Here is an 11,025-nt window from a genome sequence, read left to right on the forward strand (position 1 = left end):
TTTGGACGACATGGGATGGAGAGTGACGTCACACAGCCAAAAAAAGAATGTTTAATATCTTGAACGCCAAACCAGCACAAACGTTTGTTTTTGCGGCACAAATCAGCACAAACACAGCACAAACGAATGGTATAGTTTTGGTGACTATTTATTTATATGGGGTGCCAACTTCACAGAGCCTCCTTTTGGTCATCTAAACCACGCTCGGCGAGGAGGCTCACACGGACTGTTGATCACGGTGTATTAACCAACTTGGCCTTCTCCTTTGGATTACTTAATATACGATCACTTTCCACTAAAGGACCACTGGTGTACGATCTGCTGTCTGACTGTAAGTTTGACTTTTTTTTAGCAATACTTTATAAAGAGAAATTGAAAATATCTCAGTTAACTTCGCGTGTATATTCTTCATTTGAATCAACTGCTTTAAAAATTAATGGGGTGATTCCCACCATCCTCACAACTATTTATCGCCCTCCTAAGAGCAATAATGCCTGTTTAACTGAACTTTCTGAATTCTTGAATTATCTATGTTCTTTGTCTCCAAATGTTATTATGCTGGGTGATTTTAACATACATATAGACAATGTCAGTAATGCATTTACAAGTAAATTTTTATCATGCTTGGATTGTTTTGGTAAGAAGCAATTTAACACATTGCCCACTCATTCCAAGGGGCATATTCTTGATCTTGTTTGCTGTTCTGGTATAACACCTTATAATTGTACTGTTTCTGACTTGTCCATATCGGATCATCTGCTGGTGTCTTTTTTGTGCCCAACTAGCAGTTTTTAAGGTAAACCCGTGTCGCCCGATCACATTTCGGAATATTAAGAACATTGATGTGTCTACTCTTGCTGATGAACTTGCCGTCTTTTCCAGCAAATCTGATTTCTCTACTGTTGATGAACTGGTTTCACATTACGATGATGGACTACACATGATTTTAGATGATCTTGCACCTGTGAAAACTCGAACTGTTTCATCTGTACATTCAGCTCCTTGGTTTACACCTGAATTGCGTGAACTTAAAACTAAAGGCCGTAGATTAGAGCATTTGTATGTCAGGTCTGGCCTTACTATTCATAAAGAAATGTATGCTGAACATATTCAATACTACAAAAATGCACTGTACAAAACTAAATCTGGTTATTATTCCAACATAATTGGAGTCAACAATGGGAACTCCAGGTTTCTTTTCTCAGTGGTTAACATTTTGCGACCTTCTGATTTTTTTTGCCATCTGATATGTATTCCACTGACTTATGTGATCGTTTTATGACTTTTTTTTGAGTCTAAGGTTAAAACCGTTCATCAGCAATTACTTATTAGTACTTTTCACCATGGCTTCTGTCAATCTATCTCTCACGCACCTTTACATTACCAACTACTTCAGAGATATTGAGTCTGATAAGTAAATCTAAATCTTCGACTTGTCAGCTAGACCCTCTACCAAGTCCTTTAGTGAAAGCTTGTTTACCAGCCCTGTTGCCATTGATTACTAAAATTGTTCACGCCTCACTTGTTTGTGGTTCTGTACCTCCATCTCTTAAATCTGCTATTATTACTCCCATACTTAAGAAACCAGAGGCTGATCCATTTAACTTTGATCATTTTCGTCCGATTTCAAATTTACCATTTATCTCTAAGATTGTGGAAAAGTGTATTGCAATTCAAATTCATGAACATCTTTCCAGCAATAATTTGTTTGAACAATTTCAATCTGGTTTTCGTCCCCACCATAGCACTGAGACTACTCTTGTTAGAATAACTATTGATCTGTTGCTGGCAGCTGATTCTGGGCTATTAACCAGATTTGTTCTTCTTGATTTGAGTGCAGCCTTTGATACTGTCTCACATAAGATACTCCTCAACAGGTTAGCTTTTATTGGGATTACTGGCACTCCTCTGCCTTGGTTTAGGTATTTCTGTATTTAGGTATTTAGGTATTTTCAGCGTATTCAATTAAAAAGTTTCAGATCAAGAACATCTACAGTCACCACTGGTGTTGCCCAGGGTTCTGTTTTGGGCCCACTTCTGTTCATTATTTATATACTCTTTCTTGGTTACATTTTGAGGAAGCATGGTATTCATTTTCTTTTTTGAAATTTTGAAGTAGCAGCATTGACAACCATACATTATTTCAAAACAAATGCAGTTACAATTATATCTGCCATTCAGTTTTTTCTTTTTTTTTTTTCTTAACCCAAAACAAAATAAAATAAAATAAAACAGTATTATTAACAACAGTCATTTTAACGAGGGAGGTCAGTACTTAATAGTCAAGTTCTATTTTAAATAATATTAAATGTTTGATCCTGGTCTATGGTAGAGACTGTGGGGGAAAGTCCGACCAATTTCCGATGTGGAAAGGTTGTGTAAGGGAGATCACAATAGCAGTTTACATTCAGAAAGGAAGTGTCTTTTGTTTTATACCTCCACAAAATCTGGCCGTATTGGCCTTTTCAATCCACTTGGACCAAACTTTTTTTGAATACATTTTTCTGAAGATGAAGGGGAAAAAGTGATCTTTTCCATAACATAAATATCATTTACAATATCCATCCATTCTTGTATTGTGGGGGGTTCAGGAAGCAACCAGTGCCTTGTAAGTGCCTTTTTACCAGCAATTGTTAAAATACCAAATAGATATCTTTCAGGCCATCTTGTCTGGAGATCAGTATTTCCCAAATATAATATGGAAAAGTGCAAAGGTAGTGTAGTGTTAAGAATGTCTTCGATTGTTTTATGAAGCTCCCCCCAAAAGGGTTTTATCACTGGGCAATCCCAAAATATGTGCCAGTGATTAGCTTCCCGAAACCCACACCGTCTCCAACATTTGGTGTCTCCTCCCCCAATATGTGCTTTCTGTTTCAGTGTAATAAAAAATCTGATAAGGCATTTCCACCCAAATTCCCGCCATATGTGAGAATTTGTACATTTCCATAGGAATTTACAAATATCAAGCCATTCCTCATTTGTTATTAAAAGATTACCTTCTTTTTCCCATTTTTCTTTAATATACTCTGTGGTGTGAGTTTTATTTATCCTAAGACCGTTATAGAGCTTAGAGATGACACCTTTTTTTAAATCACCTTGGTAAGCACCTGTAAATATCTTCAATATCGGGTCATCGAAGTCTGTTTTATTTTTGATGTTGTTTTCAAAATAGTTTCGTAGCTGAAGATATCTATAAAAATCAGATTTCTCAAGGCAGTATTCTTTCTTCAAACTTTCAAAGTCTTTCAACTCTCCCTTTTCAGTGAGAGAGTAGAATGTTGTTATTCCTTTTGAGACCCAAAATTTGAATTTATAATCCATTCTGTTTGGCTTGAATTCAGGGTCATAGGCACACCATTGAATTATCTGTAATTTACGATCTAATTTATTTTCTTCCTTTATTGTATTCCAGATTTTTAGATGAGCTTTAATTCATGGGTTTTGCACTTTCTCTATCAATCTTCCCAAACTTTTATATACCAATAATGCTTGAATGGGGGTCATTCATTAGGGAGAGTTCAATATCTTCCCATCTAGCTTGGTATGTTGGATTACATATATTAATTAAAGATTTAGTCTGGGCTGCATGGAAGTAATCCCTAAGATGAGGTAATGCCATACCTCATTCCTCCATTGGGAGTTGTAATGTTCTGAATTTAATCCTGGGCTTTTTCCCTTGCCAGATAAATCTGGAAATTATCTTATTTAACTCAGACCAATTTTTTAGGGACTTTCTACCGGTAGTGCTTGATATCGTGGAAGAATGTTCATCTTTATCGAGTCAATTCTATGACTGAGACCAAGGAAAGAGACGGCATTCCATCTATGTATATCATCTTTAATTTTTATTAAAAGTGGTTTAATATTTGCTAGTGTGGAAGTCTCTTTCATTAAATATATTCCTAAATATTTAAAGATTTCTGATTCCAGTTAAAGTTGAATTTATCTTTAATATATTTTGGAGGTGAATAATTAAAAGTCAAAATTTGCATTTTTTCATATATTTAATTTGTATCCTGCATATCTACCAAATTTTCTAGAAGATTCATTAATTCAGAAAATGTATTAGTGGGATTACTTAAATAAGTCAAGATATCATCTGCATATAGTGCTAATTTATGATCTTCTCCATTTATACTAATGCCTTTGATGTTTTGAGTCTGTCTTATCCACTGTGCAAGAGGTTCTATATAGAGCGCAAAAAGCAATGGTGAAATTGGACACCCTTGTCTTGATCCACGTTTTAGTATAATGCTATCTGAAAGGTACCCATTTATTTTTATTCGGGCAGATGGTTTATTATATAGCGCATGGATGCCCCTAATAAATTTCGTGCATGCCAAATCTTTCCAGAGCTTTATATAGGAAAGGCCAACTTACGGAATCGAAAGCCTTTTCCGCATCTAAACTGATTAAAAGTTTATCTTGTTGAATTCGGTTTAATATATGTAGAGATCGTTTAATATTATCATGCGTTTGTCTTTGAGAAATAAACCCAGTCTGATCATTATGTATTAGTTGGGGGAGAATCTTTTCCAATCTTTTGGCAAGAATGCTTGTATATAATTTGTAATCAACATTCAGGACCGAAATTGGTCTGTATGAACTACAATCCAATTTATCTTTTCCCTCTTTTGTGATAACTGAGATCACTGCCTCACTCCATGATTGGGGCATTCTGGCCTCCATTAACGATATATTGCAAGCCTGAAGAAGACTTGGTATTAATTCAGAGCAAAAAGTCTTATACCACTCTGACGAAAAGCCATCCGGGCCAGGAGACTTATTCGCCTTGAGCCTAGAGATGGCGTTATTCAGTTCTGTCTCAGTTATCGGAGCTGATAATGTTTGATTTTGTTCCTCTGTTACAAGAGGTAAATTGAGGGAGTCAAGGAATTGTCCAATCTGTTGTTCATCCTCTAGGGGTGGTTGTGTATATAGTAATTTGTAATATTTTTTTAAATGTTTTTTGTATTTCATTTTGTTTGTATTGTATGTTTTTAGTATTCAACTCCTTTATTTTATATATTGTATTATCCGTTTGTTGTTTTTGTAGCTTTCTTGCCAAAAATTTTAATGATTTAGAGCCCGATTCATAATATTTCTGTTTTGTAAATACCAACTTTCTGTTTTGTAAATATCAATTTCTTGTGAATACATTATATTTATTTCATTTCTAATTTTCTTTATTTTAATCATGTGGTCTGATTTTTGTTCCTTTTTGTGTTGCGCTTCAAGGTCTTTTAATTCATTATTGAGATTTGTCAGTCTTAATTGCTTTAATTTCTTTTCGTAAGCACAAAGTGATATGATTCTGCCCCTAACGACTGCTTTTAAGGCATCCCCCATAGCTTAGCTGAATTAACTTCCCCATTATCATTTTCTTCATAAAATATTTTTATATCCTCTTTCATTTGAGTTTGAAATTGTTGGTTATTTAGAATATTTGTATTTAACCTGCAAAGTGTTCTTCCTGGGTTATCTCTAATATGTATAGTACAAGAGAGGGGTGCATGATCAGATAGATCAATAGATCCAATATCACAACTTTGTATTAAATGGCAATCTTTCTTTAAAACAAAAAAATAGTCTATCCTTGAGTATACATCATGGGGGCATGAATAAAAGGTATAGTCACAACTTGATGGATAAAATTCTCTCCAAAGATCTAGTATACCCAGCTCTGTCATTAGAACATTAAGTTTTCTATGTAATGATGTAACGTTTGAGTTTTTTGAAGAATCTAATTTTGGGTTAAGTTGAATGTTCCAGTCTCCACCACTTATGACAATTCCTTTGGCTCCTAACATTAAATCAAATATTTTCCTATAAAAGCAAAATCACTTCCGGGGGGGCGTAAATATTACATACTGTTATGATAGTATCATCTATTTTCCCTGAAACTATTATGTATCTTCCTTCCTTATCTGAGATCTCTGAGAGGTGCTCAAATGAGATTTTTTGTGATATTAAATTTGCTACACCTCTTCTGTGACCTGACTTATAAGACGAATAGTACACCTTAGTAAATCCCATTCTCTTTAGTTTTTCATGTTCTTCTGGAGTGAGATGTATCTCTTGTAGGAGCACAATCTCTGCTTTTTCATTTTTAATAGTATTTGACTTCTCTTAGCTGGGTTTAAAATCCCATTCACATTAAATGTGATAACTTTAAGGACATGCTTATTCATATTCTTCTTTGTTGGCTAACAAGCTTAACCTCTCCCGCAGCGTCTCCATTGTTATTCAATTTATACATTATTAGTTCCTCTCCCAAATTACCAACATTAAACAAAAACCAAAGTAGAACCATTTTAAATGACAAAATGCCACCGTAACAAATAAGAACAGTTGTTTCCGGTGCTGAGGCTCGTTTGAAAAGAGCCTTGAGGAGCTTTATGCAGATGAAGCCTCGTAAGGGAAAGTCCCACGTAGTGACACAGGTGGGGCCCTACAAACGTTATATATGCTATACATTAATCCAAATAAAATTATAAATGATTTAATGAATACAAAGTAAAACAAAACAAACAAAAAATAAAATATCTCAGATAACTCGCCAATTAACAAGTCCCGACTTCTTCAATTATTCAAAGAATAAAATCGTAGGATTTACACTACAGAATAAATGTCCATGGCAAACAGAATATAAAATAATGTTATAACTGTGAGAGTCAGTTGAAACTTATCTGCATTTCACACGCGAACGTTTCGCAGATCATCACTTCCTGAATTTCTGGAGTTTTTCTTTGTATTGCGGGTGAAGAGTTTTTTTTGGGTTTGTGTGGAACCGTCCACTGCCCCAGGTTCTTCACCTCCGCCCCTGTTTCGTCTTCTCCCTGCCACTTGCCAAGTAGATAGTTGTGCGATTTCCTCCTGGTCCGTAGCAGTGGGTGGCTTCACCACGGTAACGGAGAATCCTCGTGAAACCATGTCTCTCGTTGCCTTCGTAGCATCCTGGTACATTCGAGTGCCGTCATCATAAAGTACGCGCGTCCTTGCCGGGTATGGTGTCTGGAACTTTACTTGTTTTTCTGTTAACACTTTCTTGACCTCGGCTTACTCCCCTCGTCTCTTAAGCACTTCAGGAGGTTATCTTGGATAGTACACTATCCTTTGAAACTCAAATTAGTAATATCATGTGGACTGCATATTTCCACCTGCGTAATATTAACCGTCTCTGTTCTTTTCTCTCAATCAATAATACAGCAGTTCTTGTTCGTGCACTAGTCGTATCACGTATAGACTATTGTAATGCCCTTCTCACTGGTGTTCCATCTAAATTGCTATATAAGCTTCAGTTGGTTCAGAATTCTGCAGCATGTTTTCTTTCACGTGTTTTTCTTCTACTGAGCACATTTCTCTAGTTCTTCAGCAGTTGCATTGGCTTCCAGTAAGGTATCGAGTTGAATACAAGATCCTGTTACTTACTTACAAGGCACTTCATAATCTTGCACCCCAATACCTTACTCAACTTCTTCATGTTTACACCCCTCCACGTGCTCTCAGATCCTCATCTTCAATTTCTCTTGTGGTACCTCGGATTCGAATAACTACTATGGGTGCCAGATCTTTTAGCTATGCTGCCCCTCGCCTATGGAACTCCCTTCCCCTTGATATTCGTAACAGCGATTGCCTGCGGACATTTAAAAAGCGTCTTAAGACATTTTTATTTTTATTCAGGCTTTTTTAGAATATGTTTTACTGAGTCTAAAATACCGGCACTGTATTTTATTTGCATATGCTGAGTGTTTGTTGTGTGCCTTTGTCTTGTTTAGTGATTTGTATTTGTATTTTTATTTTTGCCTGCTTGTGAGGTGACCTTGGGTGTTTTGAAAGGCGCCATTAAATAAAATGCATTATTATTATTATTATTATATTACGCTGTGCAATGCATTTTCATGTCTACCAGAGCTCTCAATATGGTTCAAATATGGTTTTCTTTAAAAATTTCACCCATGCATAGTTGTCAAACATTTTGTGTGAAAATATGCATGGATTTTTGTAACAAGTATTTGTCTTTCAGCTACAAACTTGGATGGTGCAGGTTCAGATGAAGACAGCCAGAGTGTTGGTGAAAGGGATCAAGATTCACCATCTTCAGAACCAGAGTCACCAAGCAATTCTTCTGGCCCAGTAGGACCTGATGGTATATGCTGCTGTTTTCCTGCTGCAGTAGTAGTGAATCCAAATCATAGACTTTTGGATCAACAGTTAGTCACTGTTTGCATGTCTTGATGACAGTAGATTTATGAAAGTGTAGGGGCATTCACCCTGGTGTTATTTTCACTTTCTTCTTTCCAGATATTTCGCAGTGCAGAGCAGAGGGTTCTCTCCAACCGTCAGAGAGATTATTCTGCTCCCATAGGACCTGATGGTATGCCTTTGTTTTCTTTTTTTTCCCCCTTCAAATATTGTATTATATTTTAGTTTGTGTTTTTTTTGTGTACATTTGTACATCAGTCTTAATGGAAAACAATTATGAAAATATTTATGTTGTGATTGTAAAAGTTTACTCCAAATCCGAAAGGTGCTTGAACTTAAGGGCTTTAAGGAAAATTTAAGAAGGTATACTGTGTCAAAGCACTAGGGCTGGCAGCAAAGGAACGAGGTAAAATGTATGTAAAACTCATTAAGTTAAGAATTGCACATGACTTGAACATTGTACTTGGCCCCTCTCTGTAAAGTGTGGCCACTGCTTTAAAAGAAAAAAAAACTGCTTTGTTTCCACAGACTGAAGTTCCTCACAGATGACTCAGAGAAAAATTTTTAAGTGTTTTTTATTGTACATACGATAACATGCCCCTGGACGGTCTGGCGGATGTATCTGACGTGTTAATAAATGGTTTATTGGTACTTTTTTTGTCAAGTGTCTTATTTTGAGAGTAATTATGAATATGATGATGTATAATACATATAATATATAATCATAAATTCATGGTTGAAAATGGGTTGTATTCAACTTGAAAAAGTTGTTTTTTCAACTTTCATTTTGCAACCAAATTTAGACGTAGAGGGATGTCTTTTCCTTTCCAACCAACTCTTAATGTTGCTGAGACATCTGGCAAAGTTGTCTTTTCAACAGGTTTTTGCTGGGTGGGATTAAATCTTGCACACTAGAAAAATCTAATAATCGACTACATAGCAATGTAAAAACTATCTGCCTCAATCAAAAATAAAACTACCTAATTTGACTCTGCCTGGACACTGTTTATCAACCACACCAGTCACTTAAATCAGAACATTCAACAACAGCAAGACTGGTCTCTGACAGCTGCATCACATAACCACAGCCATACCATACATCTGTAGAATCTTTACAACATTCAAACACACACACACACACGCACACTCACACATAAAGAAATGAAAAGATGGTATTGCAGATTCATATAAACTATTACTTAGTGTTAATCCAATCAATATTACTACTATATAACTTTATTATTTTATGTAAACTGAAGTGGACATGATCTGTAAGGGAAGGGGCTTATTTATTTATTTGGTTCATACTACTGCTCTGCATTGGAAACAGAGAACAGGGTTGCTAGAAAAAGCATTTTTCATGCACAGATTATGACAACAAATAGCAATTTGCGGAACATAACTTTATTCAATACCTCAACCAGATGCCCTGTGGAACTTTCTGACAATCTTCTATCTAATGTGACAGAGTAAGCAAGCCAACTATGTTTCAGAGCAACAGTGGCTTTAACAAATCATAAAACTAGATAGATAGATAGATAGATAGATAGAAAGATATACTTTATTGATCCCATGAGGGAAATTCTTGTGTTACAGCAGCATGGTCAGTAGCAAGATACAACACGTACACACAAAATATAAAATACAATAAGTTAAATTAAATGTAGTAGTACAGATATGGAACATAGTTGTAGATTTAACCAGATTTACATCAGTATTTACATATGTACACTTGTGAAAACTGGTAGTGAATAATGAATATGAAGAACCTTGAGAATGTAGAATATAATGACAGCTTTCTAAATGATAGCTTTCTTGTAGTAGTGTAATGTGAAAGTGTTTCACAGGTGAGCTGTTGTACAATGTTATTGCGAATGGTAAGAATGAACTCCTGTAACGTTCTCTGTGACAACGAATTTGAATGAGTCTTTTGGAGAATGAGCTCTGCTGACTCTGTAGTGTGTTGTAGAGTGGATGAGACGGATTGCCCATGATGGAGAGCAGTTTGTTCAGTGACCTCCTATTCCTCACTGACTCAAACGTCTCCAGTTTGCGTCCAATGATAGATCCAGCCTTGCGAATAAGCTTGTTAATCCTGCTGGTATCCCTGGCACTGATGCTGCCCCCCTCAGCAGACCACAGCACAGTAAATGGCACTCGCCACCACAGACTGGTAGAAGATCTCCAGCATCTTGTTGCATACATTGAAAGATCTGAGCTTCCTCAGAAAGTAGAGTCTGCTCATTCCCTTCTTGTACACAGCATCAGTGTTGGTCCTCCAGTCCAGTCTATCATTTAAGTGTACACCCAAATACTTGTAGTTATTAACAATTCCAACATCCTCACCCATGATGGTTATGGGCTTAGTCAAAGTTTTAGTCCTCCTAAAGTCCACCACCATCTCCTTGGTCTTTGTCACATTTAGGAGTAGGTCATTCTTAGTGCACCAGTCCACAAAGTTATCCAGTAGTCCCCTGTACTCCGACTCCTGTCCATCCCTAATACACCCTACCACTGCAGAGTCGTCGGAAAACTTCTGCAGGTGGCATCATTCAGAGTTGTACTGAAAGTCTGAGGTGTACAAAGTGAACAAAAATGGAGACAGGACAGTCCCCTGAGGTGCTCCTCTGTTACTGACAGACAGAGAGGCCCCCAATCGCACAAACTGGGGCCTATCTGACAGGTAGTCAGCAATCCAGGAGATGGTGGATGTGCTGACAACCATTCTGAGCAGTTTCTCACTCATCATGAATGGTTGGATGGTGTTGAAGGCACTGGAAAAATCAAAAAACATGATCCTCACACTATCACCACTTCCAT

The sequence above is a fragment of the Pangasianodon hypophthalmus genome, chromosome 20, assembly GCF_027358585.1.
Source record: "Pangasianodon hypophthalmus isolate fPanHyp1 chromosome 20, fPanHyp1.pri, whole genome shotgun sequence".
Classification (NCBI taxonomy): domain Eukaryota; kingdom Metazoa; phylum Chordata; class Actinopteri; order Siluriformes; family Pangasiidae; genus Pangasianodon; species Pangasianodon hypophthalmus.